The sequence below is a fragment of the Sceloporus undulatus genome, chromosome 4, assembly GCF_019175285.1.
Source record: "Sceloporus undulatus isolate JIND9_A2432 ecotype Alabama chromosome 4, SceUnd_v1.1, whole genome shotgun sequence".
Classification (NCBI taxonomy): domain Eukaryota; kingdom Metazoa; phylum Chordata; class Lepidosauria; order Squamata; family Phrynosomatidae; genus Sceloporus; species Sceloporus undulatus.
This window is the reverse complement of record NC_056525.1, coordinates 156,641,939-156,663,227: the sequence shown is the minus strand read 5'-3', so window position 1 is coordinate 156,663,227 and position 21,289 is coordinate 156,641,939. Positions and strand designations below refer to the sequence as shown.

The 21,289-nt window shown below is 38.1% G+C and overlaps 1 protein-coding gene across 6 annotated transcripts in view; it reads left to right on the top strand.

Annotated features, from left to right (window-relative positions):
- The window catches only part of CDH12 (cadherin 12), a 788,808-nt gene that overhangs the window by 257,745 nt on the left and 509,774 nt on the right, over nt 1–21,289 (top strand). The window contains exon 1 of one of the 6 annotated variants that reach the window (XM_042465305.1): nt 19,052–19,099. The exons of the other annotated variants lie outside the window; for them this stretch is intronic. The gene's annotated coding sequence lies outside the window, so the exon portion shown is untranslated. Of the gene's footprint in view, nt 1–19,051; nt 19,100–21,289 lie in introns of those variants that run through there. 6 annotated transcript variants of the gene reach the window in all.

Below are 21,289 nucleotides of genomic sequence, written 5' to 3'. Positions count from 1 at the left end.
TCTGATGCTAACACATACAACAAATACACTGTAAAGGCTCTGTAACTCAGAGGATGACAGGATTTTAACATAGCTTACTTGGCTTTTCTTAATTCTTATTGGAAAGGTTCTCTATAATTTTCTCAATTTTTCTTGATGACCAACATATGTAAATAAAAAAATATGTAGTATTGTTCAGCTGTTACAATGACCTGGTAGGGAATATGACGTGTCATACTAGTTATTATGTGATTATTTCCATAGATATTTCTGTTTTAAGTTGAAGCATGATCAATCTTCATGAAGTTTGCTATGTTTTACTTGTCGTTCCTTTAAAAGCTTCTTTATTGACTCAACGAACAAACAAACATGAATACATTTGAGGGCAATAAACAAGAGGGACAGATTTAGCTTCAATTCTACACATGACTGCTCAGAAAGCATTTCAGATGAACTTTTTAACATATAACTCTGCATCTAAATTAAGGCAAAACATAAACATAACTGGAATAATAAGATACTGAGAAACATTACATTATTACTCTGACCCGTGAACTATACTGAAGGCTAGATGAACCATATAGAAAGTTTACACACTTGGTGTCCAAGTTATGTCACTGGACCGCTCAGTCCTCAGTCTTTAGAGTCTCTCATGGGAAAGCTTCTGGCCTCACTCTTCCTTGCCCCTGGCCCAAGTCAGTTTGAAAGCCTTCTTGGCGTATTCTAACTCTGACTACTCTCTTTCTAACGGGCGCGGACCGTGTCCCCAACGCTCCCCCTTGGATTCCCACCAAGTCCCTTCGGGGTTGTGTCGACCTTGAGCCACTCGTCCTAACCCTGGGTTGTAAGGCTCATCGCTGAAGACCCCTTCCCAACACGGATCCACTAGGTGCACTGCTTGGTAGGGCCCTATGCAGAGGTGTCCATATGATGCTTGGAGGCTAATGGGGCAGCCTGCCCAGACGGGAGTTCTGGTTACCTGTTCTTTCCCTCTCACACCCGCCTCACCGTGCCTTCTTCTTCCACGTCGTCTCCTTCCCCCGAATGCCTCGCCCTCACTCCTTAAATGGTCTCCCGGATCCTCCTTCTTTTTCTTGGGTGTGGTTGCGTCCCCCACTTGGACTTCCACCTGCGCTTGTTCCCCTCTTTCCCCTCCTTCTGCCTACCGCTCCTCCTCAGGGTCCTCCTGCCTGTCTACCTCCTCTCTCGCTTGCTCAACCTGAACCTCCTTCTCCACTTTTATATACTAACATTACAGAAAAAAGTTAAAAATGCATTACTTCAGAAAACAGATTAAGCCTTTACTTCAGATATTCCACAACTTTTGTCAACAGCATTCTGCATTTCCTTGAGGAGACTTTTGTCTTCATAATACCTCTGTCTCAGCCTAGAAATATTATTTGAAACAACACACACACACATACACACACAGAGAGAGAGAGAGAGAGAGAGAGTTCTATATTGATGTGGTTTGTGTAGCAAAATTATCTTGTATTCCACTGCAGCTCCACAAACCTCTCCTTGCATTCTGTTGGTTACTTACAAAAGCAGTGAGTAATATTGTTACATTGCCTAGCCTACGCATGCTAAGAAACACCAAATGCTTTTGGCTAGAACTACATGTAGAAGATGCGTGTGGAGATTAATGTGATGTCATCTACTTTGGAAATAGTGTGTGGAAGTTTTTGACTTACTTTCTCCAATAAATCAGAAGTGCCTCCTTTTCCTTTATCTGTTTTATTAATACATGCTTCCCCTGGCTGTTTCTTTTAAACAGAAGTTATAAAATGGTTATTTTTCACCTTCTGCATTGGCATCAGAAAATGTATTCCTTTTTCTCTACTAGATTGCTTCTAGGAACTTTTGTGTCTTTAATCTTAGAGGAAAAAGTACTATTAGCAGCTTTAACTAATATTTTATCACTTTGTCACTGGCTGGACAAAACCATTGGATACTATCTTTATGCTGTTTTTTGGCCTCCACATATTAATCTCTATGATCATGGAACCCAGACATTTCTAAACTGTGTGAGATTGTAGATATTTCCTTTTTCTTATTGCAAAGGTCTTCTACTCACAAGTAAAAAAGGCAGGAGAGGGAGGCATCTCTCTCTTATTCTCTCTTTTATTTTCTTCATTTCTTTTTTCTTCTCTCTTTCTCTTTTTTTGCTACAACTATTCTATGTAGAACTGTTTCAAACATTCTAATAAAACCCAACTTATTGTACTACTAAGAGTTTTAGACTAGGACAGGGGAAGATCTGAGTTTAAGACCTTGCTTGCTCATGATGGTGAGATCCAAACACTATTTTTCAGTCTAATCACAAAAGGTTCCTGTAATAAGAATAAAAATGAGGGAAGGTCCATATTTGATGATGTTTGGGATAAAAATAATGTAGAGCTTGCCTGAGTGGACCCTGCAACATCTGGAAACATGTTTCAGTCAGGGAGAAAGGTGATAAGAGATGGCTGATGTGAGGATGGTTGAAGCTTACAACCTCATCTTGCTCAACTTTTGGCCAGTTTTGGATTGTTGGAGATCATCCACCCTCTCTTTGTTCCCCTTTCTGATTACTCATTTTATTTTAATGTATTTTATTTTACACCACAGGGACTCAAGATGGTTAACAGTATATTTAAAATAATGCAAATTAAAAACAATACAAAAATGTGCTTTAAAAATATAAATACAACATGATGTTTCACACAACTGAAAGCATTACACATTAAATGAGTAATAATAATAATAATAATAATAATAATAATTTATATTTCCCGCCTCTCCCTCTGATTGAGTAAAATATATTAAAACACTATATACGAACCTTAAAATCTGAACTGCGCAGCATTTAAAAGCCCAAACCTTATCAGTTTGAATAAAAAAGACTGGTGGCACAAAAATGTTTTTATCTGTTGCTCAAAGGAGATCAGGGATAGGCTATCCTGGCTTCTCTAGGGAGAGAATTTCAAAGTCTAGGAGTCTCCCTTCTTTCCCATCAAATAAGCTGGAAAAGGTGGTGGGACAGAGAGAATTGCCTCTCCAGTCTTAGAAATCTCATGGGTTAAGAAAGGGAGATACATTTTTGGTTATTGCTCAGTTAGGTTGAGTAGAAGTAGTTGTTGTTTTTTACTCCACTGTGCTGTGGGGTGCAGGTTTTTTTTTTATTGTGCAAGGGTGGTTTCTCTGGAAAAGGTTTGCTTTGAATGTATTGAATTTGATCTGTGATTCAATGTTAGCAGTGGCTAGGGTAATTTTTTCTAGTTTAGTCTAGTTAATTTGGTCAGGGCTAGATTAATTTGGCCTAGTCCTGATTTTTATCATAATTAATGGTTAGGATGATTTAGTTATGTTTGTCAGAGGTGTGCAAGAACTCTACTGAGTTTATGTTGGGGAGCGTCCACAGACACCTTTACTGAGATTGGTGACTCCTGAGTCCTGCAGGTCAGAGCTTTAGCACCCAAGCATAGAATTGTCTTTCAGACCAGCTTTCTTCACCCATTCAGAGTCCTGCAGGACCAGGTCTGGGGTGGCACACGAGTTCCTTCTACAGTGGCATCACTGTGGTGTAGAGAAGAGAAGCAACCCTGCATCTTCTACGCCCTCCCCCCCAAAAACGAACCAGTTCTGAGTGCTCTTGAATTCACTTCTTGCATAGATTTTCTTCCTTTGCAAACTCTAATTAAATAAAATGTGTCTCCTTTCTGATCAATGTTTGATCCAAGGTGTGGGAAATCTTTAACTATTTCAGTTTCTCATTGTTTAGGTTGAATTTATGTAGCTCTTCTGTGGACATTTTTGTTTTCTTTGTGTTCAGCAACAACCCTACCTTTGCACTTTCTTCCTTGACCTCCCTTAGTAATTGTTCCAAATCCGTGTTGTTTTCCACTAGTAGTATGGTGTCACCTGCATATCTTAGATTGTTGATGTTCCTTCCTTCTATCTTTACTTTTCCTTCTCCTGAGTCTAAACCTGATCTTCATATGACATTTTCTACAGACAAGTTGAACAAGTAGGGTGATAACAAGCCTGACCCCCTTGCCAATTGGGAACCATTCTGTCTTTCCATATTCTGTTCTGAAAGCTGCATCTTGTCCTAAGTCCAGACTTTTCATTAGGTCTCCCATGTCTTTAAGAGCATTCCATAGGTTTTTTGTTTTGTTTTGTGTGTGTATGTAATTTATATATTCAAAGTCTTTGCTATATGAGACCTAATAATATTATGCCATCAACTTTTTTGGGACTTTGCAAAATATTTACACTACATCCCCACAGTAGAGTTAACTATTAACTATTAACTCTGTTAACTGCCAGAGGGATATCTCTTGATTTTTTTGGACCTTTTATGTAAACCAGAAATATCATCAGTGTCCAAACCACAAAACAGAAAGAAAGAACAGTAGTGAAAAAAAGACACATCACTGAATCATGAGACAGAGTAAGTTGAAAAGGTCTTCCACTCAGCCATCAGAGTAAGTAGTAAGACAATTCAATAGGGGAGGGGAAAGCTCCCAGCAGCAAGGTTTCTAAAAAGTCTTCTTCTGACCAATACTGATAGTCATAGAAGTTCTCTATTCATCTTCCCTCTTTACCATGGTGTTTATCAGACGAGCTCTTAAAGAGGTACTATTCCAGTGTGACTCCTCTAGCTGCCTCCTGTTGCATGCTGGGATTGGCAGTTTTAAGGAGGGGTATTTAGAATTCTCAGGCAGAGAAGTTCAGCTTCAACATGATTCCAAAGTTCCTATCAAAAAAGGAGGAATGCTCTTTGTCAAAGGAGTGATCTGTGTTCATTTAGACACAGCTAGGTGGAAAGTAAATCTACTGTTCTTGATTATAAAGAAATCAATCAAAATGAAATTTGCTTGTTTGTTTGGTATCCAGGCAGAATCACTAACACTTTCTTAATGGCATGTTCTATGAGCTTTGAAAAATTAGATTAAAAAGTGGCCATGCTGCCAGCCCTTGGAGGTTGAAATGAGATTAGAGGGATTGCAGAAGTGTGCGTTTGTTATTTTTGTTTATTTGTTTTTTAAATAAAGTAAGTTTAGGCCACAAGTTGTGAAGCTGAAGCTGACATTTTAAATTTGGTTCTGCTGAAAAACACATAGAGCTTTATTGGTCTGATCTACTTCCAAAGAAAACAGCTCATTATTGATTTTCTTCAGCATTTGTGGTCTGCATACTGATAATTGCCTCCAAATCTTACCAGAGTATGTGCTATTATAATCCACTAGAAACATATTTCAGACATTATATTCCGTTCCTTATTATATATTTTTTTCCTGAAGAATTAAAGTTTGGGGCATGGGTCAAACAAACCATTGTCCTGTCACTGGTGCAGATTTAGGATGCTGGAGCATTTAAAACAATATAATAGATAGATGATAGATGATAGATAGATAGATAGATAGATAGATAGATAGATAGATATTTCCCTTTAACAGGGGTATCAAGCCATGTCACACTGTAAGGTGCAGTGCTCATCTCCCTTACTAAGCCAAAGAGCAAGCATTATCAAAGACTACTCTGTGAGACATGTGGCCAGCATGACTGCACAGGACGCTGTTCAATTTCCCATCAGAGTGATAACTATCTACTTGCATTTACATGCTTTAGAACTGTTAGGTTGGCAGAAGCTGGGACTAGTGATGGGAGCTCACCCCATTACACAGTGCTTGGGCCTTGAGCTGCCAACCTGCTGATCTTGTAATCAACAGAGTCAGGGTCTTAACTGCTGGGGGGGGGGGGGGGGAAGAGAGAATAGATTTACCACATCTCCCAGAGGAAAACAGAAATAAATGCAGTTAGCAATAAGAAATCCAGTTAATGTTGCCCAGATTTTATTTGAGAAAGAGGTGTTTCTCAAAAAAGCAATTCTGTGCATTTCTGGAGTATGTCTAAATACACTTTAGTCACTGAGACTAAGTATCCATTAATGCTTCCATTAAATGCATGCAACAAATGTATTGTTTTTTGAAAAAAAAAAAGGATAGAGCAAATTTGGAGATGTGAAAGGGTGGAATTTTTAATCTTAACTGTTCTTTAATTATTATTTTTTTAAAAAAATAACATTCCTTGATCTTCCAATCTCATTACAAGTGGAAACTCATTAATATTCTCATCACAGTCTACCCAAAGAAAATCTGGATCCATTCATTCATGTACCTCCTACTTATGATTCTGATTCTGATTCTAGGAGAGTGTGAAGAGTAATTTATGTCCATAAAGGTAACACAATGCAAATTATAATGGATTATCTGAATGTCTCTTGGGGTGTGGTGGGATCATCAAAATAATTCCTGAGCCAGAAAAGAGTTTCAGTAAGACAGTGGAAATTTCTCACTGTGGTTTAAAATATAACTATTTGGGACTAGGGAAGGTTAAGAATGTCATTTGGTTCAATTTTTTTTAATAGGTGTTCTCAAATATCTTTATAAGTGTAATGAAAGGAACAAATATCTATATCTATCTATCTATCTATGGTGTGTTACAGACCGCCGAAAAGCGGTGGTCTGCTGCCGCCGCCGGTTGCTGCGTCCGGGAACCGCAGCAGCCAAACTGCCCAGTTTCCGGACGCAGCAAAGAAGAAGCGTGAAAATCGCACTTCTTCCTGGGCCCCGGATGTGACACCGTGAGGCACTAGTCGCGCACTCACGGCGTCATATCCGGGGCACGACATGTGGACGCAGCGCATCTGCTACGTAAAGATGGTGGCCCCCATGTGGACGGGCGGCACCATCTCTTATGCGTTCTGTGCGTACTAGGGTTGGGGGCCGTGAGGAAGAGATGGCTCTTCCTAACGCTAGTACGTGCAGAGCGCGTACTATGCACGCGTTTGTAACGCGCCTATATCATCTATATATCAATTCTTTTCATTACATTTATGAAGATATTTTTGTGAAAAATGTACATGAAGTTTTGCAGATAAAGTTGCTCAGACCCATTCCAACTTGGATGCTGCAGTTGATACAGTGCCAGTGGATGTCATCTTGGCACCTGTCTGTCCAGTGTTAATGGATACTTTTCAACTTGTGCAGCCTGATGATGTGGACAGAGTCCTTGGAGAGATGAAAGCCACTACATGTTAGACCCTTGTCCTTCTTGGTTTATTAAACAGGCCAGAGGGAAACTGGCTGAGTGGGTAAAGGAGGTAGTCTATAACTCCCTACAACGAAAAGTTCCATCTTGCCTAAATGAGGCAGTTGTGAGGCCTTTGTTTAAAAAAAGCTATCCTTCAGCCCTGCTATAATGAATAATTATTGGCCACTGTGCAATCTACCATTTTGGGACATGGTTTTGGAATTTGTGGTGGTTTCCCAACTCCAGGGTTTTCTAGATGAAATGGATTATCTAGATCAATTTTGATCTGGTTTCAGGCCTGGCTATGGTACAGAGACAGCCTTGGTCACCTTGGTGGATGAACTAGGCAGGGAACTGGATAGAGGGAGTGTGTCCCTGTTTGTTCAGCTGAGCCTCTCAGTGGCTTTTAATACCATTGACTTTAGTATTCTTCTTGGTCGCCTTTCTGGGATGGGACTAGGAAGTACTATTTTATAGTGGCTTCATTCCTTCCTGGCAGGCCAAACACAGAAGGTGGTGCTAGGGGACTCCTGGCTATTGGCTGGTGGAGTCCCTCAGGATTTTGTGTTGTCTCCTATGCTATTTAACATATACATGATACTGCTGGGAGAGGTCATCCAGAGTTTTGGTCTGAGGGCCATCGATATGCAGATGACTGAACTCTATTACTCCTTTCCACCTCAATTCAAGGAGGCTGTCCTGGTCCTAAACCAGTGTCTGACATCAGTAATGGACTGGATGAGTGTAAACAAGTTGAAACTTAATCCAGACAAGACTTAATCCTGGTCAGTTGGGAGGCAAGTCAGAGAATAATGATCCAGCCTGTGTTGGATGGGTCACACTCTCTCTGAAGACACAGGTTTACAGTATGAGGTTATTCGTGGACTCAGCTTTGAAGCTGGAGTCCCAGGTCTCTGCAGTGACGAGGAATGCTTTTGCACATTTAAAACTTGTGTGCCAACTGCACCAGTTCCTTAAGCTGCTGGATCTGCCCACAATGCTACATGCCTAGGTTACATCACGTTTGGACTGTAAGGTGCTCTACTTGGGGCTGACTTTGAAGAGTGTTTGTAAACTTCAACTGGTCCAAAGAGCTGCAACCTGGCTGATAGCAAGGACAAGTTATGGAGATCACACAACACTCCTGTTGAAACAGCTCCACTGGCTGCCAGTTTGTTTCCGGGCACAATTCAAAGTGCTGGTGATGACCTATAAAGCCTCATATGATTCAGGCTATTTGGCAGACTGTATCGCCCTATGTGGACCAGCCTGGGGTCTGAGTGGACCCTTGTACAGTGGACCCTTGTTTTACGCAGGAGATCTATCCTTGACCCCCTCCCCACATAAGGGAAATACTGCAGGACCTCAAGTCCCATTGATTTTAATGGCAGTGCGCTCTGCACGCTGTGCTATGTGCATGCCATGGGCACACTCACCATTAAAAGGGATGGGACTCACTGTCTGCATGACTTTGAGTCCACCTATGGTGAGCCCACCTATGGTGTGGGTGCACTGTAATTTGTTTTAATTATTGCACTAATTTAATTCTGTTTCAATTTAGTATTTTTGTATTTTTTTAAATTGTAATTTTTTAATGTTGTAAGCTTCCCTGAGTCCCAGTCATGAGAGAAGGTTGGGATACACAACAACAACAACAACAACAACAACAACAACAACAACAACAACAACAATTATTATTATTATTATTATTATTATTATTATTATTATTATTATTATTATTATTTCTAGAAAACTAATTAGAATTGTACAAGCCACTGTATTCTTTATTACCATGTATGGATGTGGGAGCTGGACAGTTAAGAAAGAGGTTAGGAAGAAAATAATTCATTCAAGATGTGGTACTGGAGTAGAGTGCTAATAGCAATAGTAATAGCACTTCATTCATATACCGATTCATACTGAACTAAGCAGTCTCTAGTGGTTTACAACTGTAAACTAATTGTCCCCAATAATCTGGGTACTCATTTTAGTGACCTCGGAGGGATGCAAGCCTGAGTCAAGCTTGAGCCCTTTTGCTGGTATTGAACTTGCAACCTTATGGTTTTGAGTGAGTAGCTGCAGTATAGGCATTTAACCACTGCACCACCAAGGCTAAGGATACTATGGACAGCCAAAGACAAACAAATGAGTTCTAGAACAGAGCAAGCCATGTTTGTGGTGTTAAATTATGGTTTATCTTTTTGGGTGTCCCCCCCCCCCCAGTACCTCATGCTCATTAACTACAAGTCACACAAGGGCCTTTTCCATGCTAGGAATAGCTGTACCTAAGGAATGTAACAATGTGCCATTTGTTCAGTTTGTTTTAGCCAAGACATTGCCAAAATTAACAAATTTCTTCATAAACAGATGGAAAGATTTTAAAATGAAGAAAAAGCAAGTGTTGGCAAAAGCAAAATGTACCACATCATCCTTCTTCTCTCTGCCCCCATTTTTTAATGGAGCAACATTAAAAATGCTTGTTGATCAAATAGTAATGTGGATACTATCTACTTCAAGTAAATAACAACTGCCCTGCTGGGAACCTGAGGCTGAGACACAGATTCCACCCCCAACCCCCCCAATATATTGTGCAAAAGTGAAAAATATGTATCTTGGGGTTCCACTGAATTGTACTTAAATGGAAAGTGATATGTTTCTCTAAAGGACACTGAAAGAATTTAGTTGGAAACAATAAAACTTTCATTATGGTATTATTTCTCATGAGGTGAGAAATAATCTTGAGACTCTTGAACTTCCTCTTTTTCTTAGCCCAAACCATCCCCAAATCCAAATCCAAATTAAGGATGTCTTAAGTCAGAAACTACTTGAAGGCACACTACAACAACATATAGTCAACCCTTTGTATCAATGGATTCTTTAGCCATAGATTTAACCATCCTTGCTTGAAAATCATAGGATCATAGAGTTGGAAGAGACCACAAGGGCCATCCAGTCCAACCCCTTGCCATGCAGGAACTCTCATTATTTAAAAAACTAAATTCCAAAAAAAGCAAACTTGGATTTTGCCATTTTATATTAGGAAGACAATTTTACTATGCAATAGTATTTAATGAGACTTGAGCGTCCATGGAGTTTCATATCCCACAAAAACGGATCAGGGGGGGGGAATCCTAGAACTAAACTCCAGTAGATATCAAGGGTCAACTTTTTGTTTGTATCTCTCTGTGTGTATGTATGACTGCTTCTTGTTTCATTTCATTGAGAAAATGTCTCCATTTTCAGTTAATGTTGAAATTTCAATATGATTTTTTTTTCCTGTAAAATATCTCAGTTATTGTCAAGCATGAATGGAATATTATGGAAAATATAGAAACACTTATGGTTCAGAATGCATTCTACCTGTAGAAGTATGTGAATTCAGCTGTCTGTCATTTGTTCGAGAGAAGCCACCAGAGACAGTTTAATATCCACTATTTTGCAAGTAATCCATTAAGCTCAGCCTTCATGAAGACTCTTGAGAGTGGTGTTCATTTTTATCATAGCTATTTACTCAGTCAAATCTTTTTCTTTTAGTTTTTCTGGGAATTCAGTGCAGTATAGATATTTTCATTCAGTGAGAAGCTGACCTTGAGGAGACTGAGATCTTAGCTAATTTGCTCTTCAATATCTCTTCCTGTGGAATGCACAGAAATTCTCTGATTTTCCCTCAGAATGTGATCAGTACTGATAAAAATCTGATAGTTCAAGAGAAAGTAAAGGAATAATAAACATTAAGTAAACATGAAGTTTATTAACTACATAGACACAGTTTTAAATTCAGCTTTCTTCAATAGGAGCAGTAAACATATGTTTAAATCTCCCATTGAAATGGGAGACATAAATCACCTTAACTTTGGATCTTAACTCTGCTTGACTTTGAACAGGGCAGTTGTCTTTTTTAATTTATTACCTTAGACAAGGAGATACCAGTCAGTTTAGGACATGATTCTTGGTTTCCTCTGTTTTATACTTGTAACATAGATTGAGGGTAGAGATATTTACTTATTCTATTCTTCCATGGAGTGGAGGGGTGTGTGTGTAAAGATTTTTGCTCTACTGGGTATGATCACAAGAATTGTTCAACATGTTTTGCACCTTAGGACTTTTTTGTGTTGTTTTAATGAGATGTAAGAAGTCCAAGTTTTTTTCTTTCTTTTTTGCACAAATTAATATTTTACCAAAAAAGTGATGAAATGCCCCCAAAAGGGTGTCTTGATTTGTTGGCAGACTGTTCATTAAGAACAAGAATAACTGCAAGTATTTATTTGCATCCCTAGTTAGCTAAAGTAAGAAAGAAACTGGCCAAATGTTATACAGTCAGTTTCAAAGCTTAGACAAGAGTCCACTCTGCTTGTTTGTTTTTGAAAATCAATTTTATTTTTATGTTGGAATTAAGTAAAAAAAAAAAAAGGACCTAACAGTCATTTTAACAAAATGGATTTAATTTTCAAGATCTGGCTTTTTATGACATCACATATCTTTTGAGTCATACAAATAACATGGTCAGTTTTGAAATAAAGGTACAGTATCTTATCTGCAGAAAACAACAATTGTCTGCACAAACAAGTTGCCTGGCATTATTTTTTGTACTGAATTGTTTTTTTCTGTGCAGGGAATCTAATTCTATGTACAAAAAGTCTCTCTTTTTTTGCACAGCATAAATACAAGTTGCAAAGATTCTTACCTCTCTAGGATACACACATCCTGTCACTCAAGAAATCCATTTTTAAACTATTTTGGGTTATTTAGTATAGTTTTTGCCATTACTCATTACAATGCCTCTCAAAATGTCCTTTAAAAGTAATTTCTAAAGTAATGGGAAACTACTACTCACATCAGTAAGGTATCTTTACTCTTGTTTACCATGTTGCCTTTAAGATGTTGCTTCAGTACACCCTCAGTACCCCAAAAAGTAACTTGCTACAGAAATCTTATGTAAGTACTGCCATCCTCTTTATGTCTAGCCTTCATAATCGACACACACCCATTGTAGAGTAGGTGAAAGCTAAATTTTGGACTACAAGATACTATGATTCTGGTAACTATTATTTTCAGAAATAAATAAATAACAATTTCAAACTCTTTTGCTTCTAAAGGATAACTTTTTGTTTTTGTTGTTAAGTGCCCTCAAGTCAATTTTGCTCCTTGGCGAACAGATGAATAAAATGGGTTTTGAGCGTAATTAACCTAGGAACACGTAACTATTAAAACAAGAAAAAAGAACTTTAATTGGAAAGATAGAAACTATTGTTGCTGTATTCTTTGGGCCTATGACGAGTAACTCTTATCTATCTATCATCTATCTGTCTGTCTGTCTGTCTATCTATCTGTCAAAAACTGATTGTATACAATATAAAAAACTCAATATTTGTATTCATGGTTGCTTTATATTTTCTGGGCTATTAATGGACATTAAAAAAACCCAAATGTCCCTATGTAAAACCTATTGAGATTAATGGGAGCTGGTGCATGGTTGTTTGCTTTCCATAGCTAAAAATAATTGCTACATAAGAACCTATACAATCCAGATTGCAATCTAAAATGGCAGTGATTTAATTTGGATGGCTATATAAATTGTGTGTTTAATATTCATGAGGATGTCAAATAAAGCAGGGGCTATTTTTCTTCCTTCCCACAAGAGACCTGTAGCGGCGCCACCTACATCTTTTCTGCTAGCACACTTCCTCTTGGCATAGAAAAGCACTTAATTCTGAATACTTGAAAGGAGAAAGTATTTTTAGTTTGCCTCTATCCCTTAATATAAGAAGGTCAGATTGTGGTCTCTTGCTGGCAAAGTTTGCAATGCATAGACCGAATGAGATGCATGGCTATTCTGATGCTGGCCTATAAACAAATGTATAGTAGACTGGACTAGATATCATCTGTGTACTGAAGCCTCAGTCGATGGTTATGCTTTTGTCCGGTGGAATATTCAGACATCTTGTCCCCATTGCAATCCAGTGTATCTATTTATTGAAAATATTTTTATATCACCTACATCTTGAGAGATTGAGGTGGTCTACAATAGAGGGATAGAATTAAAAACAATCAAAACGCATGAACTACAGTGAAAAAAGGAGGAAATTATTGAAAATAAAGAGGTGAAAGTTAAATTCTGACTACTCTTTATGCCAAATTCTAGAGCTTCATTTACACAGCAAAATTAAAGCAGTGTGACGTGACTTTAATGGCTATGGGTCAAGGATATGAAATTCAGGGGTTTGTCATTTTGTGATATATTTAGCCTTATCTACAGAACCTAGGATGGAGCCATGGAAGTTAAAGTAGGGTCAAAGTGCATTAATTCCACAGTGTGGCAGTGGCCTTGGTCATACTTTAACTTCTTCTTCACTTAAAATAAACAGGTTGAATGGCTATGATACCTGAACTGTTGAGTACTGGATGGAATGTGTTGACTACTCTGCAGTCAACACATGTTCTGGATGTTACATTCCTGCTTCACAAATTGGAAAGCACACAGGGACTGTCATAGTGCAATGACATGACAAATCCAGGCTTCAGAAGACAAAAGCACCAGCATGGTTCCTCCTTAATATAACTGCAATATGTTGTATGGTGTGTAGATTTTTCAAAGAACAACATAGACAACTAAGATCTAGCATTACAAATTCCTTGTTCTTGCTGGAGATGAAAACTGCTATTTACTAGGAAATAGCTGAGACTTGGGATCAAATAAATATTTGTCACAACTTTATACATAACAGTTGAGCTGCTTGATTGGATATGGCATTGAATTTCCCCTCTAAAATGTCATTGGATGCCCCCATATTTTTAATGAACATTGGCAAGATGACTATGAAAAATAGCTACGATACAACTTCATCTGAAGAATCCTTTTCAGGCCAGTGTTGTTATATTGTCTCTCAGATTTGTTCTCCAATTTCTATTACTTTCTTAAATTTCAGTATAATGTACAATGTATTGAATGCTTTAACTACAACTTCAGTATCTTATATGTAGATGTTTTCTACTGTATTGCAGTTCATATGCTTTCTCTTTGCTACAACTGAGATAATTTGGTTCATGTTGCCATTTAGTTCAGTGCAGACTTTTACCCAAGATACAAAGGGCTTTTTATATTCTTCAGACCAGAAATAAGAGTCTACAGCTCTTGCTTAACATTATGTCCTAAAAACATTTTTCAAAAAAGACTATGATTTCCTGAAGGTCAATGACCCCTCAGACTTGCATCCAATGCAATTATACTTCTAAGTTTCCCCACGGACATAAAAGTTATTTAGTTGTGCCTACACTACTCTTAGGGACTATTTTACTTTATATTTGCTTTCATGGCTTGGAAAGTATTTGTTTCCTTTCTCTCTACCCCTGCTTTTCCAAAGCCAGTGTTTAAAAAATAAAGGTCTGCTAAAACAACAAGTAAATGGTTCCTAGAGCAAATCAAGCCTGAACTCTCCCTAGAAGCCAAGCTGACTACACCAAGGCTGGTATACTTTGACCATATCATGAAAAGACATGACTCACTGGAAAAGGTGATAACGGTCAGGTTAGTCTCAATCAAAGAAACCATGGCTGTGAATCTGCAAGACTTGAAAAGAGCTGTTGATAATAGGGTGACTTGGAAGTCTCTCATTTATAGGGCTGCCATAAGTTGAAGTCATTTTGAAGTCATCTAACAACAACAAAGCCACTTATCCATCTGCATGGATGAACAATTCAAATCTTTTTCTTTAGCAGAAAACCATCAAAAATCATGTCATTGATGAGTTCCAGTTTTAGGCAGGGAAGGTTTAACAGAAATATAAAATGGCTAATGCATTGCCTTTCAGTGTAAACAGGAATTAATGTTTGAGATATTGAACCTGGTAATCATTACTCAAAACAACATTGTCCCAGTAATGCATGAGAAAAAAAGGCTAGAGAAAGAGAAGTCCATCTACTATTAAAGTGGTTATTGATTGAAGGTTAATGTTGTGTGTCTAAAAGATCACTCTGCATCCTTCTGATAATCAAATAAGTTCAGAATTGAATGACTGGGTAAACTGCTTGGGTAGGTGTCCATTGTATTCAGTAGAGGATATCAACATTGATTGTTTAAAGAAGTATCCACAGAGTCTGAAATGCTTTGACCCTGCAGCCCTCAGAGGTAATGGCTGACTGGAAATGATGATGTGAAAATTCCAGCTTGTTCACGTGGGCTTATATTCAACCTATGCGTCTTTTTCTTATTACCATTCAAATACATTTTTCTGACTTCCCTCCCCATACACACACAGAGAGAGAAGGAGAGGAAAAGAGAGAGTTGCAAAATGGCCAGGCCACTGAAAAGGAGAGGGTTTTTTTACCATTCCTTTTTGGTCTGGTTCTTTTCCCTTGGAGCGGCTTCCAGATGGTTTCCAGCCACGTTCGGGGCATGCATTGTCTAAACTCCATGCACCCCATGTGGCCTAATGGCAGCCCTTTCGGCCTGTCTGTTTTGGACCATGCGACCACAATTTTTTATTTTGTGGCCACACTGGTGGAAACAAGCAAAATGAATCTGAGGTTCTTGAAGGTAGTATAGCATTTGACCTGAAACAGCTGTGTATCTGCCAAGATGTATATCATTGTAAAGATTCACCATCGTTCAGACATTCACTGCTATATATACTAAACAATATTTGGCAAGGGATGCACTATTTTATGCAGCTGTTTCTGCTCACGGGAGGAAAAAAATAAATGTAAAAGTTCATTTAAATCAATTTGACCACCATTAATTTCCAGTTCTTCTTCCCATGCTGAAGGCTTACAAGTGTTGGGGATGTACAGAAGTGCTAAACATCTAAACAGATTATTCTGGCCATTTTAATAATACATTATCTGGCCAATGGTTCCTTGTGTCTTAAACAGGAACACTATTCTATCAATTTATGAGTCTAATGCCTCTCTTTATGATTATACCTTCTGCCTGAAATCGCACACAGCCCACCCACAGCAGATCAAAGAATGTAGTAAAACAAAACAAAACAAAACAATATTAACCCCAGAAGCAAAAGTTGAAAGGTGGAACATATCATTCCTGTTCATTGTTCTCTGTACGACAGAATAAATCAATCAGCTTTTCTAGAACTCTTCAAATTGTAGGCCAGTTGGAGCTCCATCTCTTACTGATCCATTTTTTTTTACCCACATGAAATTTGTTCCTGAAGCACTTAACCTTACTCATGCATCTCACCCTTTAAATGCTGAATTTAGTCTGAATTTGCTACTTTTGTTGTAAAGCACATGCCTTACAATCCTCTTGTCTAAGGATGATTAATTGGGTGTACTCCCAAATAAGTGTGATCGTTTATTTAGAAGTGGATGTGAATGACTCAGTTCATTTTCATTCTTAGTCTTTTTCCTTTGTTCATTCATAAATCTCTTCCACCCAACTCCCACATTAATTTGTATGTAAACAAAAAAAGCCAAAAAAAGTATGCATTTTAATATCTAGATATGTAAATATATGTTGCCCTAGCATATATATTTTATGTAGACACTTTGGTGTTGTTTTTGAACCACAAATGTATTGCAAAAGTTTAAAGAAGTACAAAATGTGAGGGATGATTACAATCTCATTAGCCCAGGAGGCACAGATGAATCCATTCATACCAGAATAAATTCCTCACATTATTAAAGTCTCCTTATTGAGAAGTATGTATGATTTCAATGAGATTTGCTGTAAGGTACATTTTTATCTTGAACATATGAAATAACGGGGTTGGCAAAACTTTTCATCTAGTCCAGATTGAATAAACCAACTGGATTTACATTTCCTACACTAATACATGGACTGTGTGCAGATATTTGTTGCTCTCATCATCTTTTAAATTGGCTTCAACTTACTGTGTGGTTATAAATGACAGACCTCCAAAATCCCTATTAAGAGCCCTGTTCATGCCTTATGGATACAGGGCTATGGCTTACTTGATAAAGTCAATCCACCTGTAATGTATCCCCTCCCTTTTCTCTCCCTACTGCCTTCAACTTTAGCTGACATTACTATATTTTTTCCATTGAGCCATGTTATCTCCTGATATATCTGCTGTATGATAGTCTCAGTTTAATAATTTTGGCTTCTAATGAAAGTTTTCATTTGATTTGCTCTCAGTCCAGTTTATTTCTCATTTTGGTAGTCCATGATGCCTGTAGAACTATTTTCCAGATTAAAATAAAGCAATGATTTCCCCCCCGCATCAGTTTTCTTAACTATCCAGCTTCTACAATCATGCACAGAAATCAGAAATATTTTGGCATGGATGCTCCTGATTTTAGTATCCAATGATGTATCTTTACACTCTAATATTTCCTTGTTCCTAGTTCCTTCACGGCTGCCCTTCCAAATCTTAGTTTTCTTCTCATTTCTTGACTATAGTCTCCATTTTGAGAGATTTCCAACTTGCTTGAAAATATGTCTTGAAGTATATAATGGAATGAAAACTATAATTTATTCCTTGCTTAATTCATATAACCGAACCGATTGAACCTTTCCCACCACCTCTTTCATTGCGGATTGTGTCATAATTTTCCCACCACCTCGATCCCCAAAACAGAAGAGGCAGGATATAAATAAATATTTCATTCATTCATCATATAAAAAATGCTTTCAGCATACATAACTGTTTCAAAAAAAAATGAAGCAATTACTTGGATTCCTATTTATTTCCTTTATTAGTCACATTTGTACCCTGACTTTCTTGTAGTGAATTCAAGAGTTTTCATTTATAGTTATAACAATTTTGGGAGGCATGACTGGCTGATAAATAGAAAAATGACTGACACAGAAAGTGTTTTATGGCTTAGTAGGGATCTGAACCTGGATCTCCCATCTCTTTCCATCCTTATGTTCTGCACATGAAACTCTTTTTTCCATTTTGATCATAAGTAGGGGGAAGGAGTTTCTTCTTGTTGGTTTAATTAGTGATGTTTGAGAATACTATTGAGTCATTTTGGGTAAGAACTTTGCAGACTTTTGGACATTTCTTTATAACAACAATGCAATTCTGTTTTTGCTTTTGTTTAAAAATAATAATAGAAAAAGCAAGACTGGTAAATTTGCCTGTTTTGCCAATGTATTCCTGATGTGGTAAAACACATTCATTCATTAAACAGCAAGATTTTGCTCACCTACTTATACATAACAATCTTAGTTTTGTGACTGGTCTTTGGGAGGCAAATGTAAGCTTAATTTGTAAATTTGTTTACAGAGGCATCTATCTCAGAGAAAATCCTGATGTGGAATTGAGAACAAATTAATCACAGGGAACCTGCCTTATCCTTAATGTTTACTTTGACACTGATTTTTCATCCTCTTCATTCAAATATATTTGTGGTGCTGCAGCTGAATGTGGGTTGTTGCCTCTTTTTCCTAAAAGGTTTGACATCTTGCCAGGAAATTTTAGAGTTACCATGAGCCACAAAAGTGGTTGATATGAACAAAAATAGCAGTGTTTTGGAGCACTGTGGAAAATATAAAGTGCTGGACAGACCAAAAATGTACAGAGGAGCCCAGCTAGCTAAATTAAGGAGTCAGTGAGCTGTGGTTGAGGAATGCTATGTTAGTTTCTAGGAGATCGGGAATGCCATAGGGAGATGGGATGAAGAACATAAGCCAAGAATGCCAAAGGCCAAGAATCCAGTGTTCAACCAGTTGAAGTAGTAGCGTTACAAAATGGGGGTGAGTGTCCGGGAATGCTGCCAACACACACTCACACGGCTGATAAGAGCCTTCTGGGCAAAAGGTAAACACACCAAGCTGCCAAGAAGCAGTTCCTCAACAATGACAAATGACATCCAATAGAATAAGCCACTAGCCAATCCAAAGTTCAGAATTACAGAGAGCAACATTACCAGTCCAGTCCGAGGTCAAGGATTAAAAGGCAGTCAAGGATCTAGGAAGCCAGAAGTCAGATCAAGCAGCATTCACCAATGAGAACTAACAGTTTCTGGGAAGAGAGCTCAGCATCTGCCAGGTGCCTTAATCTCAGCAAGCCTCTTGGAACACCAAAGGCACGCCCTTTCTCATCTCCTATGGCTGAAGGTAGGAATCACAATACTCTGCTGCTCTATGTCTCACAAGTCTGGCACTTCTATTGGTACAAGGCTGGGATGCTGAGCCCCAGTCTCCACTGGAGGAGACCCCACAGATCTAGGGTCTGGCTGAGCCAAATCCACTGGGGTTGGGAGAGCAGAGCTGGGACCTGACAGGGCAGAACTGGGGCCTGGCACAGTCTCAGGTTCCTCCTGCACCTGAGGAGCTGAGTCCTTATCGTCATCCTCCGAGTTCTCCTCGTGGCTGGCTGGCCATGACAGTGGGATCAAAAAGAGCAGTTTAATATTTCAAGCAGCAGTAGGCCAAGACAGGTGCTGTTGCCTGGTTTAAACTACTTGCATTGCTTATACGAGTAATGCTAAAGACTTTTACCACAAACCAGCTTCCCAACTGTTGTTATTTAAAGTTTTCTTCGAGGGGGCTCTTCTGAGAAGGGAATGTTGCTAGCTATAGGCTAGATGTCTTTCAGATACTCCATCTAAATCTTCTTTGAGGAATAAGCTGTCATAAGACAGCAAGGTCCTTAAATTATAATGTCCAACCTGTTTGGAATTTGTTTCTATCAATAATGGTTTGTATCAAATTCATCTGAACTGAATAATATGTTTTGTATGACAAAGACACTTGCCTGCTGTCCCATAACAATATCTTTATTTTGGATTGAGCCAAATCCAGAAAAGATGATCATGTATTTGCAGAAACATGTGCTGGCATCTCATATCAAAAGGCAAGATGAAGACTTAGTTTTTTTTGTGTTTTTTGGGCTATGTGGCCATGTTCTAGAAGAGTTTCTTCCTGACGTTTCACCAGCATCTGTGGCTGGCATCTTCAGAGAAAAGCCTTCATCTTTAGTGAAAGCCTTTGACTTCACAATATGAAGACTGTAAGCTTGCTTTCTCTCCAATCTCTGAGCAGGTGCACCAGAGATGTCTAAATTGTATTAGCTTCATACATTTTGATGAGTTTAATAGCTATAAATTATCCTGGATAACAATTAGCCTGTCTAAAACAAAGAACCAATTTCCATTTTCATGCTAATGAAATCGTCTTTCAAAAGGTGCTGAACGCAATCAGTTTTCTAATGATACATTGTACATGACCTGGGCATATATATGAAGCTCATATCCTATAGATCAAGCATCCCTGTAGGATATGAAGAGGTAAAAATTAAATTAAATGTAAGCCTCCCAGCCTCAAGCAAAGGACAGTGGGCATTGTTTGGAAGAGGAAATGTCACATTATTCATTTTTGCCACAGAACGTAAAATAATGTATGCATTGGTTGACTCATAGGTAATTATTTTCCCACTCGGTATAGGGAAATTCCTTGCTGTCTCTCATAACCTTCCACTTAGACTTCCAAAATCTGAATTTTTTAAAAGAGTTTAATTCTAGGTGTGGATACTCAGATGTAAGCCCCATTGAATTTAGAGAAGCTACTACTGAGACAAAAATGTGTGTCAGGGAATCAGATGATTTCTTGCTTATATATCTTCTACCATAAGCTTTCCTTAGAATGCATATTGTCTGACAAGAAATAAGGTGACTTCAGAATATATGGCTATTTGCATACTTGTGTCTCCTTATCTGCTGCAGCTTTTTTCTAAACACATAACAATGCCAAGATGACTCCCTTACACAGTTCATTGCCTAACCTTTCCCTGAACTCCCAGTTCTCTCTTCAACAGCTCTCCTTACCAGTACTGGCCAGAACCAGTAATTGTTTCTAAATGCCAAAACAATTTTCCTTTTCCTCCACCTACACCCAGCCTCTCTTCATTCCACTCATGTTTTACTGGATGAATGCTTCACAGAATCTCTCTCTCTCTCTCTCTCTCTCTCTCTATCTATCTATCTGACCCTCGAAGAGACAAGATTCTAGATTGCGTATTTCAGATTGCAGTCTCTGTGGCACTTTGCCGTAGGGCAGAATTCTGCTTCAGTTTCTTTTTTTCTTTTTTGATAGAATTGACCAATCCATCAGTTTCTGAGTTTCCTCATATTTCCATATTGTAAATGCCATATTTCCATATTGTAAATGAAGAATATGGAATAATAAAAAAATAACATGCGAGTGAACTTAAACTGATAGATTCAGCCAACTAGGCTCAGGGCTCTTGAGTATATTATTATTATTATTATTATTATTATTATTATTATTATTATTATTATTATTATT